Source organism: Crocodylus siamensis, chromosome 10, assembly GCF_052110815.1.
Source record: "Crocodylus siamensis isolate JL-2025a chromosome 10, ASM5211081v1, whole genome shotgun sequence".
Lineage (NCBI taxonomy): Eukaryota > Metazoa > Chordata > Crocodylia > Crocodylidae > Crocodylus > Crocodylus siamensis.
In genome coordinates, this window is record NC_143404.1 from 46,223,400 (window position 1) to 46,248,662 (window position 25,263).

Here is a 25,263-nt window from a genome sequence, read left to right on the forward strand (position 1 = left end):
CAGTTTTGGCAAGCTGGCAAGGACCACATGGGTAGACCTGCCCCTTGACAGGTGCCCCGTCTCCTGGTTGCCATCGTGGGACCAGAAGTCCCGCCCTCTGACCCCCAAACTTTGCCACTGGAGGTCCCTCCCCTTGCCCCTGGAAACACTACTTTCAGCAAGGGGTATTGCCATCTCAGAACCAGACAAATATCAAATTATATTCTAAAAAGCAAACATCTACAACATTCATTAATTTGATTTAAAAAAATATTTTGTCCTGCTTTACATGTGTTTATATTGTATGTTGGGTGGGGTAGGGAGAATGGGGGGTGGGTGTAGATTTGTGGGGGGCTGTGGGTGTGTTTGTGTGGGGGAGGGTGTGGGTGTCAGGGGGGTGGGGTGAAGGAGCATGTGGGTGTGTGTGGATATGTGGGGTGTGAATGGGTATGGGGTTTGTGGAGGGTTGTGTGGGGAGAGGGTGAATGGTGTGGGTGTGCAGGTCTGCATGTATGGCAGTGTGAGGGGCGGTGTGGGTGCATATGTATGGTGGGGTGTGCTTGAGGGACTCACCCTACGAACACACACACACACTCTCCCTCTCCCTCATTGCACACACACGCTGTGCTTCCCTCACTACACTCTGTTTCTCTCTCTCTTTTTCCCCCTCCCTCCCCCCCCCCCCATTACATGGACAGACACACAGACACATACTGTCTCTCCCTCCTCCATTGCACAGACGCAGACACACACTGTGTGCCTCTTTCACTACACGCGCACCCCTCCTGACCCTGGGGTACTGGTGCGGCCCCATGGTCCAGCGATGCAGCCAGGGACAGAGACTTTCGGGTGCTAGGGGGTGGGACAGGGCAGGGGTGAGGTGGGACTGGCCTTGCTCCTGACTCCTGCTGGCTTTTGGGTCCTACGGCCCTGACTCCTGTCATCTTTGACAGGCAGCCAGGAGGAGATAAATGTTAATCTTCTCAACTTTTTAGGTGCTCTGTGGGCTGGATAGAATGGCCTGGTGGGCAGGATCTGGCCCACGGGCTGTATTTTGCCCACCCCATATTAGTCACTACTCCAGGGAGCCCTACATCTTGCAAAAATAATTTACAGTCACACTGTGATCTAGTTCTGATGCATAATGACTTGCCCTAACGAATACAGACAGCACTAAGATTCCATGTTGCTGCAGGGTGAAGCATCAGATAAACAGGAGACTTGTTAAAGCTTTACTTTTAAAAGTGGTTCAATGAGAGGGCAAGGATATTCTTGTGATAAATGTTCGACTGTGGATTCTTGAGTCTTGGGTTCAATTCTTGCCCCTCTACCACAAACTTTGTGGGTGATGTTAGGTAAGTCACATAGGCCGTGATCCAGCAAAGTACTTAAACGTGCACAATTTAGGGCTTACAAGTAGTGATGATAATGAAATTGGGCACATGCTTAAATGTGGTCAGAGTGTTTGTCTCTCTGGGTTGCAGTTCTCTCTTGCCATAATGGTAAAAAATACTGTGTGGGGTTTTATTAGACTAAATACATCAGTGGGGGTGAGGCATTAGACTGTTATGATGATAGAGGCCACACAAGTAGATGGAAAACAGGCAACGCATATTTTGTGAATACCAGTTATCATTGTTAACCAAGTGGACAGCAGCTGAACATTATCTGAGGAATCAGATTCTAGTTCTCATTGCACAGCAGTGTCTGTCCAAAAACATGGCTACATTTTGACTTTAATCTTTAGAAAGCAAATAAGCAGGGATGGACTCAAATTATTTGAGACAGGATTCAGTAAAACCTTGTTAATTTGAAACACAGGGGACCAAAAAATACCGACTTCGAAATGAGTGGGTTTGAAATAAATATACCAACAGCATTGTGCATGCATGCAAATTACTATGGCTATGTACAAGGTTGGTTCACCCATGTGGGGACCTTATTAACAGATGAGAACAAAACAAGTTATCCAGTGACTGATTAAGCAGATTTCACGGGATGTAGCACAAGGAGTACCTAGTGTAGACATGTAGACCAAGAGCAGTGATCTTGGACCCCTTTTTCTTCTGCTTAGATCAATCTAAGTGCAGAAATGTTGGGCCAGCCCTAACCCAACATTTACCCATTGACAGAATTTAAAGTTGTTCTTTTTTGGTTTCCTGCATTTCAAATTAACAATCTTTGAATTTCAAAGTAGATGTATTTTGAATTATCTATATCATAAAGGCACACAGAATCATACCCTTTCAACTGAGGAACCATCATAGCTTCAGGAGATCCAACACTTCAAACTCTCTGGTATCGAGTTAAGGTTTTTACTGTACTTATGTTGTCTTGTGTTTTGGCTAATTGTTTCCATTGCATGAATAGATGCATGATTTCTGGTCAGTGTGTTTAATAGACTTTCAGAGTGTTCTCTACGAGGCTGATATTGTTGCTGGTGGAAATACAGGTTGGTGTTTGAAATTTGGTCATATTTCAAACTAGTTTAAGATGGATACTAATCTTCACATAAATACTGCTTTCCTTTATGAAGGTGGGAACGTGTTATGCAAAACAATAATTCTTTAGCATTTGATCATGGTTCTACCCCTATGTAAATTCATTCACTTTAATAGTTATTCTTCACTTACAACCATCTGAATAAGACCACAGTGGGCCTTGATATTTTGAACAAGAGAAGCCTGCTCTGCATTCCCTACTGCTGATGCAAATCAGAAATAAGTGTGTTCAACCTCACAGGAGCTACAGTGGCATAAAACCAGTGTAAGAAACAAAGGAGTTGCAGTGTGTTTTCTGGTGTGGAAGGTAATGGTTCCAGTGTCTCAGCCCTAAGTAGTGATTCACCTGGATGGTTTCCAGGCAGCTGGAAATTATTTTTTTCAAGGCCTGCCATCACCTTCTCTGAGTAGTATCAATGACAGTCTACAGGGAAAAAAGTTCTCCTTATGTCAGTTTTCTCTTCTGTACACCCAGGTCTAATTCAACTGCAAAAGGTCATCCAATGGCTCTTTGGTTGTCTGTGTCAAGGCTTTGCAAACCAGCACTTTTTACTAATACTGAAATTCTTTCTTGGCCCCTATGAAAACGTTTTTCTGGAAAAAGAAGCACTAAGTCCTAGAGCAAATGAGTTATCCTGCAGCTGACCTTTGTTATATAAATCTTTTGTTTTAAGTTTTAGACAGAGACAAGATCAGTAGACACAGAAGGCAGCATAACTATGCACGGTAGTTTTTTTCCTTGAATTTACAGCATTTATGCTTCTAGTGGTAAGGTGAATGATATGCTGCTATCATGGCTCTGAAGTTATGAAATTGTTCGAAACATCTCATTCCACTTGGAGTATTACTTTGTTGAGGTATTTGTTTTGAAACCCAACTGGCAATGTAAAATGTTAGGTGTTTTTTCTGTGATCATCTCTGAAATAGCCAAGTAAACAAGTACTTGAAACCAGTACTGTAGAAGAACAGTGCAGCCACACTTAAAAGATTAGAACTGGTCATTATTACCATAAATCAGGGTGGCCCATGGACATGAGACTTCAGTAGTGTTCAGATGGGGGTGCTTCCTCTAATGCAGGGGTGGGGAGGGGGAATGGTGCCAGTGGGTGTTTTCCCTAGTGCTGTGACTGGGGGGAGCTGTGGCAGCTGTTATGGTCAGGCCCTATAAGAAACCATACCTAGCATTTGTTTAATATATCTCCTTTTCCTTTTAACAGGCCATGTTTCTGTAGCGGCAAACGTCTATAAACTTCTCATCTGGTGCTTTTTGCACCCCCTTAGGCTCTTGTATTTACTTATCTCACCACTTCTAATGTAGCCATTAATCTGATGTCTGGGTACAGCTTTTGAATGGGGTTTCATCCTACCCCTCAAACACAGCAGCTCTGCTCTTTTAGGGTACTTAACATGAAGCAGGATGGCATGCACACATAACATGCTGCCTGTAGCAAAGCACCTGTGTAGCCTAGTCTTTCCCCATCCCAGCCACTGCTGCCTTATCTATGACACTCTTTACTCAGTGATCAAGGGAAGGACTAATCCCTAGATTCTCCGATTCCCAGATCTGGCCCTCATTTTGAGCTGCAGGGATTGCAGCCCCAACCTCTCAAGATCAAGTCCAGGGGCTCACACTCCTCCTGGCTCATTCACAGTGTTGTCAGATACAAAATATTGAATTCAAGCCTTGGAGCCCACATTAAGGTGGTAACTTTGTATGGAACTTGTTCTAACAGCCATGAAGGCAATTTCTGCTATAAGCTTCTCACTTAGGATTTTTGATACCTTATTATCCTGCATTAAATTATAAGCATCAGATCAAGTAGAATAATAAACTTTTCAGGTTTTGGGGAGCCCAGGCTTCTTGACATTTTTACTAAAATTCCCTGTAGATTTCAGCTTCTTGATTATGCACTACTGTAAAGTGGAAACAATTGAAAACCTTGGTCTCTTCTTTCCTGGATGCCATGCCTCCTTAGAGCTAACACATGTTACACAGGCATTGTGGAAGAATGAAAAAGGCATTGTTGTATTTCTTGGAACCAGATTGTTAATTGGCTCTGTTATATTGCAAATTAGAAAACCCTGTAAGCTTATGCAAGACTCCTTGTTATCTACATCCAGCTGCAGATACAGGAAGCTTCAGAAAGTGAAGACTGGATAGCTCTCTGCACATTCTTATGAACACATGAATGAGGCAGGGCTTGCTGTGCCTTAGCTGGGTTAGAATGCTACAACACAGTGAAGCCAAAAGGCTCTCAGAGATTTATCCCTCTCCCTCTCAAGCAAACATTGCAGGGTGAAAGGTAAGGAGAATGATGAAACCTTGGGTAATCGGGAATTTACTATTCATCAGTTATTTGGGGGCAGAGGAAAATACATTAGTCTCTGTCTATACTTGAGTAGTACACTAGGTTTATCTCAGGGCATCACTGAGACAAAGGACATTTCTGATTTAGAAGCAATCCCTATCTCTTATCCATTATCATGTTTTTCTAATTAAAGACAAAGCTCTGTAAATAGTTTTTAAATTGATGCATTTTCAAAGCATGAAAAACATATGCTGAGAGTCAGACTTGCAGTGTCCCAAAGCTCCACATTCCAGTATGCAGTCATGTAGTCAGGTCTTGGAGCTGGGGGTGACAGGTTTATCTGGAATGATCAGCAAAGACTTATAAAGCTGTGGGATTTGCTTAGCCTTCTCCCCTCTGCTGTTACTCTCAGAACTAGGAAATTGGGGATCACATTAAAGTCCTAATTGGTTTGGCTCCAGCAATAGTTTGGTGGCTGCTAAATAATTTATTGTGTGAGAGTTTGGCCACGAGTTGAGAAGTAGATTAGCTTGGCAGACGATTTATGTAAAATTGTACCATGTATTCATCCCACAAGTCCTGTTTACAAGAGACCTCCAGGTGAGGCACAGGAGGAGAGTGCAGCTTGTTTTCCATAACAATCAGCTCAGGGCATGGCCCCCAACTTGGGGTTCAGCTGAGCACTGGTCACTGTCTTTCTGATGACGGCAGGGTTTTTTCTCCATCTTTCCCTATCAAAAGGTTTTGGAAACAGTTGGCCTATCAAGTCGTAAGAGCAGGTTTTTCAGTTTGACAGGCATTTAGAAGTTTAAAATGAATATTTTAAATTAAGATGAAGGTGGAGGAGGGGGAGCTGTCTGGAGAGAGAATGTGTCTGTGCTGGGTTGACCAAGTGGGGAGTCCCCTCTGGTAGTTGGATTTCTTTTCCTATATGGTAGAGGAAGGCCAAATTGGAATGTGCTCTTATCTGGCTGGCTTCCTGTAGCCCTGCAGAACCTAGGTTTGTTCTTGCCAGTAGCACTGCGATCCTAGTACCCTGAGAGATCACTAGCACTAACAATCATTTCTCAAATTAGTTTCGTTATCCCAGGCGTTTTTTGTTGCATCTGGTGGACCTAGTAATGTTTGATTCTTGTGTTGTTTTTCTGAAAAATAAGCTCAGGGTGTCTTGGGGCTCTCACTTTAGCTTTAGTTATAAGCACCATAGCTTATTTAAGCTATCCTTTTCACCTTCAACATTATTTGCATGGGAGGTGTATATATTAAACAGGATATTGCAAACTGAGACAAAGTATCGTATTCCTAGCATGCCTCTGGGCTTGGAGTATAGTTTGAAAGAGACCATATAAGGACTAAATCATGGCTGTAATGTTGTTTTTCATTTATCACTGACAGTTAAATAACTAACTTCATGTTCAGGAGCTGCTTTCAGCTAAGTGGAAACAATATTGTTACTGGAGTACCCAGCAGCACCTTTTTATGTCAGCTTCTGCTTTCATTGTAAATTTGAACTCTTAAAGCTCAATATTGTGACCCTTTTAATTTTCAGCTGCTAAAATGTACCACACATTCTAACTAAAGGGAGAATTCAAAGGGGAATTTGTACTACCCAGTGCTTAGGAGTTTGTTCTTTCGGATGTTTCTAAGTGCTGAGTGTTTAGAAATTGGTAAGTGGTTGCAGTGCTCTCTTAGCAATACTTCTATAACTTTCATCTACTCCTCCAGCAACTTCCTGAGATGTGCTAAAATCCATTAAGTCCTGTTTCTGACCCAAGGCCAAATACAATAATACGATTTTGGTTTTAAAGTTTTTGTTGATAATAATTTTGTAGTAGCGTATTCCTGCTACAGAGTCAACAAAAACTCATTTTTGGGCATGTTTCCACTGAATCTTTGATACAATATTGTCATGAATTAATGTTAACCAGGTTTTAGGGAGGAATTGGAGAAATATCAAGTTGCCAAAAAAAAATCAATCTGAACTTCTTTGTACCAAGTTTGTTTGTGTCTGGGGCTGCCACATGCTCTTCTGACATGCACAATAACACGTTCAGCATGTGTCACCCTGAAATTGCCAGTTTTAGCATTGAGATAATGGCAGGTTCAGACATCAGGTAATCCCTTTTGTACAGACAAATAAGGGTAGTTATTAAAGCAAACTGATCATTGTTTAGCCAGCATATTTTTATTTGATGAGATTTTGGAAAAGACTAATTTCAAGGAATTTTGCCTATTCTGTGCATCTTCCTTGGTTTTAAATGCAGCCCCCTCTGGGGTGAACTCCTGTACTTATTTCACAGAACACAGTACTGCATGACAGTTTAAGCAGGAAAGGGAGAAGGACACTATATTCAGTGCCAGGCAAAATTGAAGCAAATTCTGATATTTGTTTCTAACAGTAGATCCATCTACTGTGCATCTTCATCCAAGCCAGATGAAAGCCTTGCATCCATTTCCCTTTTTGGACTTAAAGCTGCTCTTTAGAACACAGTCCATGTTAACAAGAAACTGATTTTAAAGCAACAAGTTCTAGCTGGCAAGTCTTCACAGCATTTTGTATTTCTCTTGCTGTCCTTCTCCATGGTTTGTATTCAGAGGCCTTGTTGGTTTCAGACACTGATCACCCCAACTTTTAGTTTTCAAATCTGGTTGCTTAAATTTACGTTTCATACTGTGCTAGAAAACTATTGTTTTCAGGAAACTGCACACACATGCTCTTATTCACAGCTGTGCTGGCTAGGAATTATTAATAACTAGGTACGTGCAAGCCCAGCTTGGGGTCGCAAGTGTCAATATAAACACCTGCCTCTTGTTTGGACCTGGATACATGCCTGATGGTGTATCTCCACTGCAAAGCTTTCTGCATGTTTTGGCATGTATGCATACTTGTATACCCACACTTAAAGCTCATGTCTGGGGGTAGATTCACCCCAAGTTTGCAAGTTTGAGGGTGTGCATACATACCTATATTGAGTTGTGATCCGTCCTGTTAGGAAGTGTGGATGTATTGTGATTCAAGTAAATGGGTATAAGCATAGAGACTACTGCAGTTGTATTCCCACAAGGGCAGGAGACTGTCTTCTGGTCCTTCTGTGTACTACAGTGTTGCTTAACCCCTCAGCCTCTTATTCCTGGGAAGTTGTATGGCACTTTAAGTAACAATATTTGGCATTTAACCTGTCATTTACCACATGAACCAGTCCAGATTGACTGCACAGCTAATCCCTACTCTGCTAACTGGAGGATGACCGTTCCTGTGCAGCTAGCTGGCCAGAGAAACATGCAAGGAGGAAATATTCCCACAACTGTGACTTTAGCCAGTGTTCCAGGAATAGGCACCGATATACTGCGATTGCAGAGAGGCATGCATTTGGGCAGTGCACCTGCTTTGTGCCTCTGCTCCTCTGATGGCGCTCAGCAACTGTTTGTCAGAGGCCTGAGCACAGAGTTCAGTGCCTCCTAGGAACCCATTTTTCTACCAGGAGAGAAAGAGAGAGAGAGGCGAGAGTGCGAGCAGCCTGAAGGAACAGTCTTCTCAGCAACATCTTGTAAAACAATCCCTTGTTAATTGAGAGCAATCAGCCAAGCCAGCCATTCCAGGTGATATCCTGAAAGTTACTGAAGGAACTTTTTTGAGAATGAAGCCGTGAATGGCCTTAGAGAGAAAGGAATGCATGGAGAGGGAACAGCCCCTTAGCCTGGTAAGTATAGCCTTCTGTGTTACTACTGCATTGGAAATAATGGTGCTAAAGAGGGAGGGATTTCCTGATTTATAGCCAGTACAACCCCTGTAATGGAGGACATTGCATTCTTCTGAGCAGGTACTACTTTAGAGCATGTTCTACTTTTCTTCTCTTCAGATGAGAAGAGAAGAAGGAATGAATTTCCACCACAGTTTCCTTTCCTTCTTTTCTCTACTCTGCCTTCCATGGCCAGGTGATCGGTGTTCCTCAACCCCTTGCATCCAAAGACAACTAGTTAGCAAGGGGAAAAAGCTTAGTGCTGCCTTTGCCATTTTAAATCCAATGTAGGGATCAATGGCTGTTCAAATAATTATTTATTTGCACAAACAGACTTTTTGGTGGATTTGTTGTACTCGTGCTGCTGTTCATTTGCATCTTTTGGCAAAAAGATTTGACAGTGGATTTCATCATTGTCAGCTTTGCTCGTCTGCTTAACCTGATATAATTCTTACATTTACAGGGGGCATTTCTATGTGATATTTACTGCAGAGTAGACTAATCAGCTCCACAGTAAACATCTTGTGTCTACTTGTCCGCCTGTAATTAGTCTGTAAGAAATTAATAAACTCCACAGCAGTGCATGTATAGATGCTGATGTGGCTGGCTGGGTCATGAGGGTGCTCCAGTGCAGGGGATGCCTGCTAGCTAGCCCTCTACTGAACACCCTCATGGCCCAGCCAGCCATTCCACAGCATGTTGAGCCAGGTCGAAGCGGCCTAGGGCTGGCAGGTGGACTTCCTGCCGGTTGGGGCTGCCCCAACCTGGCTCCATGTGTTGTGTTCCCAGCTTCATGTTCAAATGGCATGCCTGGGTGCAATAAACTCTGGTGCATATTGTGCCAGAGTTTATTGCTGTGTGCTAATAACATGTAGATTTGGGATGGGCAAAGTACAGCCTGTGGGCCAAATATAGCCTGTCAGGCCATTCTATCCAGCCTGCAGCAGCCCTTAAAGCATTTAGAAAATTAATATTTATCTGCCCCTGGCTCCTGTCAAAGATGACAGGAGCCAGGGGCAGTAGGACCCAAGGGAAGTTCCAGTAGGCTCCTGCAATAGCAGGGCCTGCCTGGCCTGGGACCGTGGGGCTGTTCATGGCTGCCCTGGTATGAGAAATCCAGGGAGGGAGGCAGGGGAGGACTGTGGAGATTGCCCCAGTCCTTGGGTCAGGCCGGCTCTGCTGAGCCCCACGTTCTGACTATGCAGCCAGAAGCCAGTGGGGTGGGGGAGGGAGTGGAATCAGAAGTGAGTGGCATGTGGGCGCATGGGGCCTGCACCAGTGTCCCACGGCTAGCGCCAGTGGGGCCCAGAGTGGGGTGGTAGGAGCACGGAATGTGAGCTGGCAGGGGTCTGTGGAGTTGAGCTAGGCTACACCAGCAGGGAAAGGGGGGAGCTGACCCAGCTCCGTAGTGTCCCTACCAGCCTGGACCCTACACTCATGCCACCCTGCTCTGAGCCCTGCTGGTGCTGGCCCCGGGTCACTGGCATGGGCTCCACATTCCCACCCAGATGCTGCTGGCTCCTGCGTGTCAGCTTATTCCCAGTGCCCCCACCCCAACCCCATGGTACATGGGGGGATGAGCTTGCAGTCCTGACCCCACACGCCCTGTCTGGACATACCCTGCCTGTCTGGACTGAGCAGCAGCGCTGGAGATGGTGCTCAGCGTAGGGCAAAAGCCACCCTTTTCCCCCACCCACTGCCAGTGCTCCCTGCTGCAGTCGCTTACAGCCTGCATGGGGTTGTCCTGCCTCTCCACTGCATCACCACCGCCCCAGCGGTGCCAACAGAGAGCAGGCACAGGTAGCCCCTCGCAGGCTCCAAGTGGCAACAGGACAAGGCACCGGCCACAGGCAGGGGGAGCGGCCGCTTTTCTCCTGTGCTGAGCACCATCCCCGCCGCCGCTGCTGGTAGCTTGGGCCCCACGCCACCTCCAGGTCACCTGTTGAAGCTGAACCGTGGCAGCAGCAGATGGGCAAAACTGCTGTTCAGCGCAGATAAAAGCACTCCTGCCCCTCGCTGCCACCAGGCAGTGTTTGCTGCGGCTGCCTGTCCGGAGCTCGTTTCATGCTAGGCTATGGTGCAGCTGCTTCACTGCCGCCTCTGTGCTGCCCAGCGCAGCAGCAGTGGCCATGGTGGAGCAGCCGCTGGATGGTACAGAGGCGGCAGTGAAGCAGCCACACCACAGCCTAACATGGTGTGAGCTCCGGGTGGTCAGTTGCAGCAAACATTGCCTGGCAGTGTCGAGCAGAGGGGCTGCTTTCCTCGCCCTGAGCACAAGCTTCTGCCCAGCTGCTGCTGCCACTCAGCCCTGACGGGTGACCTGGAGCTGACAGAGGGTCCAGGCTAGCAGTGGCAGCAGTGAATGAACTGGTGCTCAGTGTGAGGGAAAATCACCCCCCTTCTCCCTGCTGCCAATGTCTCATGCTGTGGGGTGGTGGTGACATGGTGGAGAGACAGGACAGCCCTGTGTGGGCTCCGAGTGGCTGCAGCACAGGACACTGGTCACAGGGAGGGGGGAGAACTTTTCTCCTGTGCTGAGCACCAGCTTGTTCCCTGCAGGCAAGTGTGGGGCACGAGGGGTTGGGGTTCCACACTGCTCCCCACCTGTACTGCAGGGTTGGGGCGGGGGCCAGTGGCAGCCAGGCAGGAGCATGTAACTCGTACCAGTGTCCCGGGGCCAGTGCCGGCAGGGCCCGGTGCAGGGTGCCAGCCAGCAGGGGCTCTAATGGAGTCAGTGAAGCTCCCCCCTCTCCCTGCTGATGCAGCCCAGCCTGGCTCTGCCAGCCCACACCCCTCACTCCTACCACCCCACTCAGGGCCCTGTGGGCGCTGGCCCTGGGACATTGGTGCAGGCCCCGTGCTCCTGCACGCCGCTTGCTTCCCCGCCTCCCACTTCCCTGCTGCTTTCCTGCCCCCCACTCTGCACTACATGGCTCCCATACCCCACATGCACATTCGCACCCCACCACAAGCCCCCATGTGCAATCACTTGTGCATAGTACAGCACAAATCAGGACACATTTCTTTTTTTAAATTAAATTAATATATTATTATGGGTGTTTGATTCTTAGTATGTACTTTGTTTTTTTTCCCTAAGATGACAAACCCTCTTCCCCAAAGGAGTACTTCCAGGGGCAAGGAGAGGGATTCTGGTGGCAAAAGTCAGAGGTTAGGGGCGGGACTTCCAGTCCCAAGATGGCGAATAGGGGGCGGGGCACCTGTCAAGGAGCGGGGCTACCCACGCGGCACTTGACGGCTTACCAAAACTCAGTAAGCGGCCCTCCACCCAAAATAATTCCTCACCTCTGATGTAGATGCACCCACAGTTACCAGGCTTCAGCCTTCACAAGTTTCAGCTTGTGGCTTGTTGCTGGAGATCTTAGAAATTATGGGCTGGAAGGGACCTTGAAAGATCGTAAGAGTCCAGCCCCCCTGCTCTGGGCAGGAGTACTTCTAAGATCAAATGATCCCAGCAAGGTGTCTGTCCAGTCTTGTCTTGAACACTTCCAGATGTCCCAGAGTGAATTTTTTTTCAGAGGCGTAATCAGTCTGGATCTTAACTAAAAGCAAAAGTTTCTAGGTGCATAAATCAGTCAAGTCTTTGCTTTTAAAGCCCTCAGACTTTGATTCCTGTCCTTGTCTTGCTCCTGTCTTTTTAGGAAGCTTGTGGTGCTTTAGTGGGGAGGTTAGTTCTGCATTTCATCAATATTCCTTGCTGATTTTTCTCCATTCCTGAAAGGAGATGCCTGTTAGATTTGCTGCTGCATGAAAAGTTACCTGGTCAGTTAAGTTAGAAGATCAAACTTTACAAATCCCCTGGTGTCTCACTGGACCCCTCTCTCTGTGCTTTTCTGTCACTAGGATCATAAAAATATTCACTCCAGCCTGAAATGCTCTCTCCCTATTCTATTCAGGAATTCCGGTGCATAGAATTTAGTGGGTCTTTAATGTCTTTATTGGGTAGCCCAGCTTGAAAAAGAGAGAGAACCTAATGTTGGTAATGGAAATCCAGTTACAGTTCAAACTTCCCAAAGTTGTAACAGCTGTTTTTAAAACAACTGCTCCTGGCTGTTGTCTTGCTAAGTCTACATTTAAAGCTTCTGAGCTGCTGACCTCAGAAACGAGAAGTGGTAAAAAAAATTGTAAAATATTGTCTCTGCTTGATACAGAAAACAAGGCAGGGAGGGAGTTCTGTTTTCCCATATTGTTAAAAACGAAAAAAAAAGAAAATACTTTCTCTGTTGTTGTCTTGGCAGGCACTGCCAGATCTGAAGGGATGACCCTCATTTCCAGGAGGCTGCATAAGAACATGTCCCTCCTACAAAGGGAGTAAGAAGGCCAGGGATGATAGTGGTGCAGGAAGCCTAGGAGCAAGAAATACAAGGCAATCAAGTGGGCAGGGGAGAAGTAGGATCCTGCAATGAATGCTGTAGCAATTCCTTGAGCAGAAGAATTTAATACAGTTGGGACCTCTGTGTTTCAACATGGTTTTGAGCAGGTCTCAGCATCCATAAACACCTGTGAAAGCCCCTGTTTCTTTAGTCCTCCCAATGTGCTGTCACACCCTGTAAATTGGCAGGATTGGAAATATTTGGGATTCCTCAGATAGTGGATGATTCCAGGAACTAGAAGAGGGGAAGCAAACAGTACTCATGTACTTTGCCACCTGTACAGCCCTGCACATAAGATGCTGTGCCAGGAAAAGGAAAACAAGGGCAGTACAAACCATAGAGGCCACTGCCAAAGGGGCTGCTGACTGGTGTTTTTACTTTTTTTTCCCATTTAATATGGATCTACGTATTTTGCACTGCACTGTGCTACACTTACACTGTAGTATACTTTGAAAATAGTAACTAGGAGCTTGTCTGTTTCCCTTGTTTTTTTGGTTCCCATCTGTATTTGGGGATTTTGTTTATTTTAATAAAACTGCTTTTCCATTTGCCGTCCTAGCTGCTTTCAGTTTACTCTCAAAAATATAAATGTACACAGTTGTGCAAAAAAGTTCTCTTAAAATATCAGCAAATGTAAATTGCTTGGAAAGTAACATTTTAAAATAAAATTGATGTATGTATGAAGAGAAAGAAGCAACTCACTTCCTGGGATATGTGAAAGACTGATAACCTATCTATAAAACCAAGTGGAATCAAAGCAACTGTAAACATATTTCAGTCATTACTTCTAACCATCAGCCTGCCTGGCTAACGTGGGGTATATATGGCATCCCTTTATCTTTTGCTACTTTGGAACCTGTACCAGTATTGCACTTTCGGGTTGTGTGAACTACTTCAGCAGCCATTAGTGTGCAGGGTCTACCTCCCTCAACTTTTATCCTTACAGAGGTGGTACAGGGGACAGCAGCCTGCATTCATACCCACAGTATTAGCCACAACATTATCTGGATGATCAGCCTACTTTGGCCTCAGCTTGCTGAATGTACACTCTGCCATCATTCTGCCAGTCAAGTGCATCACTGAACTTTCTTTTCCTGTGTCTTTTGCAGTTAGGGAAGAGTTTCACAAGTCATGGCAGAAGATGGGGGGGGACGCTGGGGGAGAGGAGGATGCTGCCTCTAATAAGTGGCAACTGCTTCTGTCTTTCTCCAAGTGTATCAGGACTAGATCTTTCCAGTACCCTGCTGCTATGCACCTTTCTGGTTCTTCCCATGTTATTCCTGAGCTTCCTTCTGTTTTTCACCAAGTCTAGCAGAACCGGGGACTTTATCCCCTTCCTCCCCTCCCTTCTTCCTTTTGCTGACATATTTGTTTACTCCTTCAGGATAGCAGTCTCTGGATACACTTTCCATCAATGGCTCTAGCTCAGTTTGGGTCATTGAAGCCAGTTGTTATTTCAGGCACATACAGTTCTGTTGCCTCATGCTGGTCATCTCATGTCTGTAAGACTTTAATTTATCATTCAGAGAAGCTCCTCCTTCAGAGGTTCTGGCACATGAATTCGGATTGCACACCAGTTGTCATGCCTGCCTACTGCTACGAGTCTTCTTTCATGGGCACCCTTCCACAATGCAGAGGTCTGAAGGAGCATGGGGCATCTCTCAGGCTACCTATCTCAGCATAAACAGTTGGTCTGAATTCAGAAACATCCAATCTAATGGTTCCATTGGCCTGCCAGTATGAGCAGATGGAGGTGAGGGGGTTGGTGAAAGACTAATATCACCGCAGACTAATATCACTTCTACCCTTAGGGGCTTGGAAGAATGACAGGTTGTCCTGAAGTACACCAGTTCCTACCAAGTCTGTGTGAGAGTAGGAAATCTTGGATTTGCTCTCCACATGTCGATGCTGGACATGTACATGGAGTAGTAGTGTGGAGTCAGGTGTGCAGGGTGGAGCTTGTATGTGACAATGAAGTATGGATGAGTGAAGGTGGGCTTACCTGCCTCTTGCTTGCTTGGACAAGAACCTGCGTACCACATGCTTCAGTGTAGACATACCCTTGGGAACAGAAATGGCTGGAGGGGAACATGTAAACACAAACATGCATATACCTTTTAAAAAAAAAAGTAGCCTGCATACCAGTAACTGCAAGTTTGCAATATACAATGAACCTAGAAATTAGCAAGAGTGAATGGGATGGGTAAGATATGGAACCACCCTCCTGTCCATATAATTTGCATTGACAATGGTTTGGATTTATAAACCAACATTACTTTCCAGATAGCTGCATTTCTTAGCATGACTTTTTCCATCCCTGAACAGAGGTGCACCTCTTTGCCCTTTGTGGGAGAGTATGTCTGCTGTCCACCTCCTCCTTCCTCAGTACTCGCGTGCCATGATGAAGAAGGTGGAAAATGAAATGATGTTAATTCCTGAGAGGAGGGATAAAATATGCCAGACCACCCAGTGGGCTGCTTTCACCAGTGTAATTATTTATTTAAACAAGGAAACAAAAGTATCACCGTGCTAATTATTTCATTAGCAGGGATGGCAGACTTGCCACTTGAGTCAGTTTAGGTTTCCATGTTCCTTAGCTGCCGACTGGGGGGGTTTTCTGTAACTCTGGCGATGCTGGTTACCTCTTCAGGCATGGTTCCTGATGCCATGCCTCTCTTCAGGGGCCCTGCATGGCTGGCTGCTGGCCTCGCTGTCTCAGTGGGGATCCTGGCTTACTCTCTCAGAGCGCTACTAATGCGCCACCATTTAGGACGCCTCTCGTCAGTCCCAGTGGAGAACTGGCAGAGATTGCGGCTCCCACCACCCTGAGGTCCTGCCAGCTGTCGCACATCCTAGAGGTAAGAGTCACCACCTCCCTTTCCCACATCTCACCAGCGAAGGGCCCTCATCTTCTTTTTCTCACTCACAGTGTCTCCCAATCCTTGGGTGATCCTGCCAACAATAGTTTCTTCTCTTCTCTCTTCTTCCAGTACCCCGAGGGCAACATCTAGTGCTGCGTCCCGCCTTTTATGTCTGGCGGTGGTCATTAATTTTTTCCTGCTCCCAGTGTGTGCGCCTTAGCCCCCTTATCCACCTGTGATCTGGTTTCACCCTGAGTTTCACCTTTACTAATAGGGGCTCGGCTAAAGCCTGCTATTACACACCTCCCCCTCATTTGTCCCCCCAAAATTATGATCTGATGGGTCATCTTTATCTTCGACCTGAACCATTGAGCTTGTTGCTCTTGCATCCATGTCTGTCGTGGTTTCTGGGCATGACAGGAAGTCCACGTTCCTACTTTTCTTCCCTGCCCGATGTTTCACTGAAAAATAAAAGGATTGTAAAGCAACAGCCCATCTCATTAGCCTGGCACTGTCAAGCTTGGCGGTTCGCAGCCAGCGCAGGGGTGCATGGTCTGTTATTAGCGTGAGCTTCTCGCCTAGTAAGTAATACTGGAACAGCTCTACCCCCCACCTGGTAGCCAGATACTCCCTCTCGATTGTAGAGTACCATGTTTCATAGTTTCATAGTTAGTAGGGTCAGAAGGGACCTGATCAGATCATCAAGTCTGACCCCCTGCCATGGCAGGAAAGAGTCAAATGACCCCAACAAGGTGATTGTCAAGCTTTGTCTTAAAGACCCCCAGGGTAGGAGCCAGCACCACTTCTGGAAGTTGGTTCCAGATCCTAGCCAGCCCTGACAGTGCAGTAGTGCCTTCTGATGTCTAATCTGAATTTACCCTCTGCCAGCTTGTGACCATTATTTCTAGTCACTCCTGGTAGTGCTTGGGGAAACAGGGACTCCCCCAATGCCTGCTGGTCCCCTCTGACTAGTTTGTAACAGGCCACTAGATCCCCCCTCAACCTTCTCTTGTGGAGGCTGAACAGGTTCAGGTCCTGTAGCCTGTCCTCGTAGGGCCTGCCCTGCTCCCCCCTGACTATGCAATTGGCCCTCCTCTGGACCCTCTCCATGTTGTCCACATCCCTCTTGAAGTGCGACGCCCAGAACTGGATACAGTACTCCAGCTGCGGTCTTACCAGTGCTGCATGGAGGGGGAGCATCACCTCTCTGGACTTGCTTGAGATGCATCTGTGGATGCAGGACAAGGTATGGTTGGCCTTCCTGTCTGCATCCCTACACTGCCTGCCTATATTCATCTTGGCATCAATGATGACTCCAAGATCCTTTTCTGCCTCTGTACTGACAGAAAAGGAGTTCCCCAGCCTGTAGGTATGGTGCCGGTTGTTCCTTCCCAAGTGCATCACCTTGCACTTGTCAGTGTTGAATCCCATCCTATTCTTGTCCGCCCACCCCTGTAACCTGTCTAGGTCCAATTGTAGCCTATTCCTTCCTTCTAACATGCCCACATCCCCCTCCCCCCCCATCTTAGTGTCATCAGCAAATTTGAACAGGGTGCTTTTTACCTCCTCGTCCAAGTCACTGATGAAGATGTTGAACAGTGCAGTCTCGAGGACCGAGCCCTGCAGAACCCCACTGCCCACATCCCTCCAGGTCGAAAATGACCCATCCACTCTCTGGGTGCGACCCTCCAGCCAGTTGGCAACCCAATTGACTGTGTAGGTGTCGACACCACAGTCCCCCAGTTTCTTAATGAGAACGGGGTGAGCGACAGTGTCAGAGGCCTTCCGAAAGTCCCGAAAGACTATGTCCACTGCTACCCCTGCATCTAAGGATTTGGTGACCTGGTCGTAGAAGGCTACCAGGTTGGTCTGACAGGACCTGCCGCTAATGAACCCGTGTTGGTTGCCCCTAAGCATAATCTCCTCTGCCTGCCCCTTATGGACATGTGCCAGAATGATTCTCTTAAAAAGCTTGCCCAGGATTGAGGTAAGACTAACTGGCCTGTAGTTTCCTGGGTCCTCCTTCCTCCCTTTTTCGAGGATGGGAACCACATTGGCCCTCTTCCTGTCCTCTAGCACCACACCAGAGCACCACAAGTGCTCATAAAGCCATGCCAGGGGTCCTGCAATGACCTCAGCTAATTCCCTCAGCACTCTGGGGTGGAGATCAGCCAGACCAGCTGATTTAAATACATCCAGTCCTTCCAGAAGTTCCCTCACTGGCCCTTGGCCTAGGTGCGCCTCCCCTGGGGCCTGAGGGGGGCCTGGTGGTGGGGACTGATCTGGTCCCTGCTCAGGAAAATGGAGGCAAAGAAATTGTTAAATAGGTTAGCTTTGTCATCTGGTATGACAACCAAATTTCCTAGTGTGTCTTGCAGGGGCCCCACATTACCCGGTACCTTCTTTTTGCCCCCTATGTAGTTAAAAAAGGACTTCTTGTTGTCTTGATCCGGGAAGCTAGTCCCAGTTCCATCTCTGCCTTGGCCTTCCTGACTGCCCCCCTGCATCCCCGAGCGACCGCAGTATAATGTATGATGTCTCGGCTGGTGTTAGCTTTTTGCTAGCTAATGCCATGGGTCTCTCTTCTTCCTCATCCTCCTGGAAAAGGATGGCTCCTAATGCCATGCCGGAGGCATCAGTTTGTAAGAAAAATGGCTTTTCAAAGTCTGGAGTATACAGCACTGGGTGTTGGCACAGGGCTGTCTTCACTTGTTCAAAGGCTTAGATGGCTTGGGGACTCCACTGTAATCTGACTTTTTGTTTTTTCCCCAACCCTTTCATCATCTCCATCGGGGTGCAGCCTTTTCCGAAAAATCCTTGACGAAATGTCTGTAATCATAATTGTTTGAGGGTTTGTGGTAATGGATGTTGTCTGATGGCCACCACCTTATCAGCTAGGGGCTTTATTTTCCCTTGTCCAATCATAAACCGGAGATACTGGGTCTTCTTCTTTCCTAAGGCACACTTCCGGGAATTCATGGTCAGCCTAGCTTGACAAAGCTCTTTGAGGATCTCCCATAGGTGCTGGCAGTGGTTTCCTAATTGTGGGAGAAGACAATAATATCATCAATATATGCAGCCGCGTACTCTTGATGGGGAGCCAGCAAGTAGTCCATCCGGTGTTGGAATGAGGCCTCTGCCCCATGTACCCCAAAGGGCATCTGTCTAAATTGGAACAAACCCCATGGGATTCCAAAGGCTGTTTTTTCTTTGTCAGCCAGAGGGGTCTAGTGAGAGTGCTGTAATTACAAAGATCCTTTTTATATTTGAGGATTTGTATCAGTTGAACATAGCGTGACTATCTGTACCTAGACTCCCTTGGAAGCCCATTCCAAATTTTGGCCACCCTTAGGGGATAAGTATTTAAGGATATAAGGGGAAGGATATAAACCTTAGGGGATGAGTTCAGAGATTTTCCAGATGCCACGTCAGGCAAATCAGTCAGGCAAATTATCTTTCATTTGCATGGAGTTCTTCTGTAGTGATGTGTGGTAACGGTTCTTTTAACTTTATATCCTGATTGTCTTTGTAAGACAAATATTTGGCTCCTACAAAACTTAGTTCCATATTTCTCTCAAAAAAAGTCATTGATACAGTTTCATAAAGCTGCAGTTCTACAAAAGGTTTGCTTCAGAAGTTGCTCCCAAATAAAACTTCTTGCACCAATATTTTAATACCCATCCTTTTGGATACTTTTTCCCCCCCTCATTGGGTTGGGCCAACTGAGAGAATGTGCCACTAGCATTGTGTGTGAGTGCAGTCTTTCTCTGCAGTTTAATTGCATATTCTTTACCATATGTGTACTCCCAATATAAATAGACTAATCTTTTTAACGAGAGTTTATGGGAAAGTGGTGGGAGAGAAGCTAGAAATAGCAAATATTACTTGTGACAATCATATTTGTTAAATAATAATTTATAATAAGGATTTAAAGTTGGTAGTCCTCTTGATATTTTAATAAAAGTCTGTCCAGGCTGCAGCACCAGGTGTAATTCAATACAGCCAGCATACCAAACCGTGAAAAATGACTGGAATACTTTTTGTGTCAAGCTTACTTATAGAAGTATACACTCTCCAAAGGACACACATTTGACCTTTATTTTCTCTGGGCTTGTAAACAAGTAAAAAGGGCCTACCCAAGGTTTTGGGTACTCTGGCCACTGGTTTCCTTCTGTGCCTCTAACCCTGTCAGAAGCCACCCTCCTTAGTAGTTCTCGTGCCTTGCTATCCCAAACTGTTTTGGAAGCCCTCCGGGAATATGAGTGCTTAACATCTGCTAGCCCCTTCTCTTTTTTCAGAGACAGGGACCCAATTGGAGTGCCTTTGTTGATTGCATGCAGCAGCTGTTGGAAGTACAGCTTGAGGAGAGAAATTGTCTTTCTAGTAGGAAAGTCTCACGCCAGTTACCATTTTAACCTCTTGTCTCGAAGTGCAAGTGAGGGACAGCAGAGATATCATGTGCTGCTACTAGGCAGGCTGCTGAACTAATTTAATATGATGCATTGATTTAAAGTATAGTCGCAGGTAGCAGTCCTGAATTGACAAAGCAATGGATCCTGTGAACCTGGTAGTTTATATCTAGAACAGTGGTCTCCAATCTTTTTAGGTTGAAAATCACTTTTGAAATCTAGAAGGAACTAAAGATTTACTCCTCCCCCACCCCAGCAGGTAAGTCTCTGGGGGGGGGGGCAGGGAAGGGTTGTGGGAGGCTGGGGCAGATCAAGGCCCCAGCCCTAGCCCCACTCCCTCCCTCCCCACTGGGGCATCAATCTGACCCCCCCACCCCATGGTGGTGAGGGAAGGGCAAGTCATGCACAGCTGGGGCAGGGCAAGGGATGGAGCCGTGAGCAAGAGGCTCATGGGAGGCAGGGGCATATAGACTGGGGGGGGCACGTGCCCCCAGATCTGCACTCAGGGTGAGCTGGGGCTGGGGTAGTGGCAGCACTGGGCTTTTCCCAGCTGGGCCGCACTCTAGACATGTCTGAGAGTATGGCTGCAGCGGCACTGGGAGCAGCCCTCCCAACCCCTACTCCTAGCACTGCTGCCAAGCTCAGCGTGGGCCAGGCCAGGCAGGAACAGCCTGGCACAGCCTTTCAGCGCGCAGCTACAGTGCAGCCTCCCCTGTACCTGCCAGCCCCCATGTCTGCGGGTGTGGGGAGGGAAAGGGGTGGGGAGGCTGTGTTACCAAATTTGCCCATCACTTTAGGATGTGTTTGTTTATTAGAGTTACAGTTTCGGGGGCTATGTAATTCTATCAATTTATTGCTTGTGTCACTTGTATTTCTATACAGAACTCTATCTCTACCTTCTGCAAGTCCTCACACCTAATCATGGGAGCTGTCCTTCAGGGTTTAGTCTCAATGGGCCTGGGCGCACACTTACATGCACTTACACATTTTTCCAGGTGATACCCTCATGTGTCCCAAACTCAGCACAGGAACAGAGCCCATCAGAGCGGTCTGGGTCTGATCATCACTTTCAGCTGATACCCTTATGCGATGAGCCGACCTCACAGGATCTTTGGGCTTTACAAGGAACTTTTTGTCTTGGGTAAAAAAAGCATTGCTGCAGAACAAGTGGAGAGAAGGAAGAGTAAATGAGGTTCAGAGAGAGTATGGCATCCATCTCAACCATACAAGTTATCTTATTGCTAGGTATAGGAAACTTATGATGATACTAGACAGTTACAATATTACGCCGTTTCAGTTGGGTATTTGGGGAAGTCTAGCTCAAGTTTGGTCAGCAGAAGTCAGGTTTAGAAAGCTGTGTCTGGGGTAAGAGAGAGAGGTAGAGGGATTAAACCAAGTCTGAGGTTTAGGAAATGGTGGGCTTAAACAAACGAGGGGGAGAGAGAGAGAGCGTGTGTTAAGGTCTCACCACTCCAAGGTTCCCATGTGTTTGTTGACGGGCAGAGCCCTCAGCATGATCAGTGAAGATATTCCAGGCAGAAAAGGAGAAGGTAACTGGTGCTGCTTTTTGGATCCAAGCTCCAGGACAGAGACTTGAAATGAGGTGGGAGTTCTTATAGGGAAACAACATGACCCCCGATTTACATGAGTATCGCGTTCCGGGGGAACGTCATGTAAGTTGAATTGACATAAGTCGGGATGACTTCCCCATAGGAAATAATAGAATAGTGAGGGATTGCATACCCCAGACATACCATAGTCATAGCCTTTTTTCCCCTTTTCTTGGCAGAATTGCCTTTAGGAGGTGCATCTACTGTCTCATCTATGCATTTTGAGATGCCGCTACCATGCCACTACAATGGCGGCACAGCTTTGCTTGATTCTGCCTGCAAATCTTGCGAGGCATTCGCATATATAAACAAATCTCACAACCGTTTGTGTATATACGCAAATTGCATACATATGCATCTGGAGGGGCATTTTCCAGTCCAGGCACTAATAAAAAAAAAATTCGTAAATGCAAAATGCACATAAGTCAGAATCGCATGAATTGGGGACCTGCTGTCGTTCAAGTGAGAACAATGGATTTGTTTATGCTGGACAATAGAAACTGATTATTCCTGGTGGTGTTACTTGGAGAGAGCTCACAATGCAATCGGGCAGAGACAGTATTTTGGGTTACCTGATAAAGGACTTATCACTAGAATTGGTCTGATAAATGCTGAGCAGGGTGTGTACAGGCGTGGGTTAATTAACATTTGGAGCAGAGATTCCCCCATCATGCAGCGCTTCCCTGGTTCTCTGGTCTCAGAATTCAGTGCGGTCCTCACCTTGGAACTCTGTTCTCCACTCTTGATATTAATGAAAGGTTACCTCCCTTTTACCCATCTCCAACGTAAATGAGACTAGGGGAGAAGTTGCTGTAATCTTGTTTACCGTTATCTGGAGGGGTTTAGATGTTTCTTCCTGTATCTTCATTTTATTTGGTAAGCTCTTCTGATCAGTTCTGGTTCAGGCCGAGGTGAGTTGGTGGTGGGGGAAAAGTCCTTCTTGAGTCGGACAGGCTGGGTACTGTGCCAGGGTTTCCCAGGAACACAGGGCGGTCAGGTAATACCATGTCCTTGGGCGGGTGGGGGATAAGGCTGTGCCAGGCTGTTCCTGCCAGACCTGGCCTGCACTGCACTCGGCAGTGCTGGGCGGGGCTGGGGAACTACAGCACCTCCTGTGGCCCTGCTCCCAGCACTGCTTCCACAACCACCTGGCCTGAGTGCAGCCCAGCCAGGAACAGCCCAGTGCTTCCCCTGCCCCAGCAGCTGCCTGCCCTGCATGCAGATCTTGCAGCATGCACCCTCCTCCCCTGTGCTCTCCTGGCTGTGTGCCCTCACCTCCCCCTGCATCCCCTTCCCTGTGCCTCGTAGACAAGCCACTTGTGGCTCTGTCCCCTGCCACACCCCAGCTCCAGCTGTGGGCTGGACTTTGCACCTCACTGCACATGCCCCTTGGGCCTCTGCCCCTTCTCTTCCCCACCGACAGACCTACTGGGCTTGCGGGGGGCAGTGGTGCATGTACACACTCAGCCACCACAGCCCAGGATCAACTTCAAAAGGATCTGAGATCCACTGGGTTCCACCAGTGGTTGGTGACCACTGATCTAGAAGAAGCAGTTACTATCTCCTACCCAGACAAGGTGATAAAATATTTTTCAGGATCCAACTACTATCCAGTTACATGGCTGTCCAGCACAATCCACACAGAAGGCAGACATGGTACAGATCATTGCTTATTCCAATTTAACAGCATCACCTCAATTTTCTCTGGGCTGAGTGTCAATGCTTTAGTCTCTCTTTGGCACTGGGCCAGATATTTAACAGCTGTTTGGACAAAAACATTTTTTTTGTTTTTTTACTTTTAAACTTAATAGTGGAGTCATTCAGAAACTTTCTTGTTGGTGAGTAATTGATCATAGGACATTGAACAGAGTTGGAAGAAAAAGAGTGTTTAAAAATTTTAGGGCAGGCAAAAAAATAGGAGAGAACCTGAAGTCATTTTTTGTTGATCTGTCAATCAAAAACTAACCTAGTTTAACTTTAAAAAGTCTCTGTGTCAAGCGTCTGATATATGGTATCTGAAGGAGCCAAGATGTTAAACATCAAACAGCATCTATAATCAAAATGCTGATATGGTCTTAACTAGGTCAGTACTGCTGGGAGCTGTTGTAACTAATCTGCTTTTAAAATGCAAGGCATGGATGTGAAAGGCCAGGTGTTTGCCTTTAACTGCAGCTGCACCATCTGTGGAAACAGGTGGAGATGCACAGAGCAGTCAGCAAAACACAGCTGGTAAAAGTTAGGAAAAGATGTTTAATGTACTATCTCACCTAAGCAAAATGGGCCCCAAAGTGGAATTGCACAGTTAAACACTGTTTCACCTTAGTAAGGTGTTGGCTGTATTGGATTAATGAAATGAACACAAAAATAAATTTATGTTTTACCCGGGGGGGGTTTTTTTCTCTCTCAGTAGTAAAGAAGTCAAATCAAACCAGCCATTGAAAGACCTGTGCTCTCTGGCTGTATGGCTGAGACTGTTATATGTCATTTTTTTCTAACCAAGCAGGGGCCCAGATGATATTTTCAAATGAGCCTTGCAGGGTTAAAAAAAACAACAACAGTATTTTGAAAAATAATTGCATTTTTATTATTAGTTAATGGAGCATATTGGTTGTTGGAGTCCTCCATGGAACTAACCATGGAACTGCCACATAAATTGGATTAATTTGACTTCACATCTAAGCTTTTGACTCGCTTTTTGAACTTGCTGTGGACAGGTTGCAGCTCCGTACACAATCTCCCTGGGGGCTTAAGTATAGCAAAAGATATGTGATCTACAATAACAATAACATGAAGGCTTACTCAAACACTTTTTTAATGGAAATGAAAACTTATTTTTAAGCTGTCTTCTCAAAGGCATTCACATATATTATTATTTATATTTTGGTAGAGAGGAGAGGAAGCTTTTATCAGCACCCCGTTGGGTGAGGAAGGATACATGCACACGACAAAAGGGTAGTTCCTGCTTGAATTTTTTTTTTGTTTGCCAGTCAAACTTTCATCTTCTTGAGTGTTGTATTTGCATTACTGTAGGAAGCTTTTAATCAAGACCTGCAGGCTATATGCAGGCCATCCTGACCTGTTTTAAAACTGAAAAGGCTTGATGAATCCTAAAAAGCTGCTTTGTATTCTGATGGCAATGTATATTGCTAATTACGGGTACAGCTTAGCATTGAATACTAAGCTTTATGTTGAGAATTGAAAATATGCATTTGTTTGACAGGCATACTCATAGCAATGAACCATTCCCTCTTAGTGGGAAAAATCTGTGATGGAAAAATAATCATTCTCTATGTAATTTACTCCCATAAATTTATTGCTAGATAGCTCTACTAGGAATTTTGATTGATTTAATATGGACAGCAGTAGGAGATCCTAAAGTAGCAAAGTCTGTTTAATTGTGTGTCAAGAGTAAATGAAAGCAAAACCATACAGATTAAATAGAAATTTGCCGAAGTTGGAGATG

At 46.2% G+C, this 25,263-nt stretch overlaps 1 protein-coding gene across 4 annotated transcripts in view; it reads left to right on the top strand.

Annotated features, from left to right (window-relative positions):
• Nucleotides 1-25,263, top strand: part of CBFA2T2 (CBFA2/RUNX1 partner transcriptional co-repressor 2) — a 123,037-nt gene that overhangs the window by 6,699 nt on the left and 91,075 nt on the right. The window contains exon 1 of one of the 4 annotated variants that reach the window (XM_090064435.1): nt 8,271-8,490. The exons of the other annotated variants lie outside the window; for them this stretch is intronic. The gene's annotated coding sequence lies outside the window, so the exon portion shown is untranslated. Of the gene's footprint in view, nt 1-8,270; nt 8,491-25,263 lie in introns of those variants that run through there. 4 annotated transcript variants of the gene reach the window in all.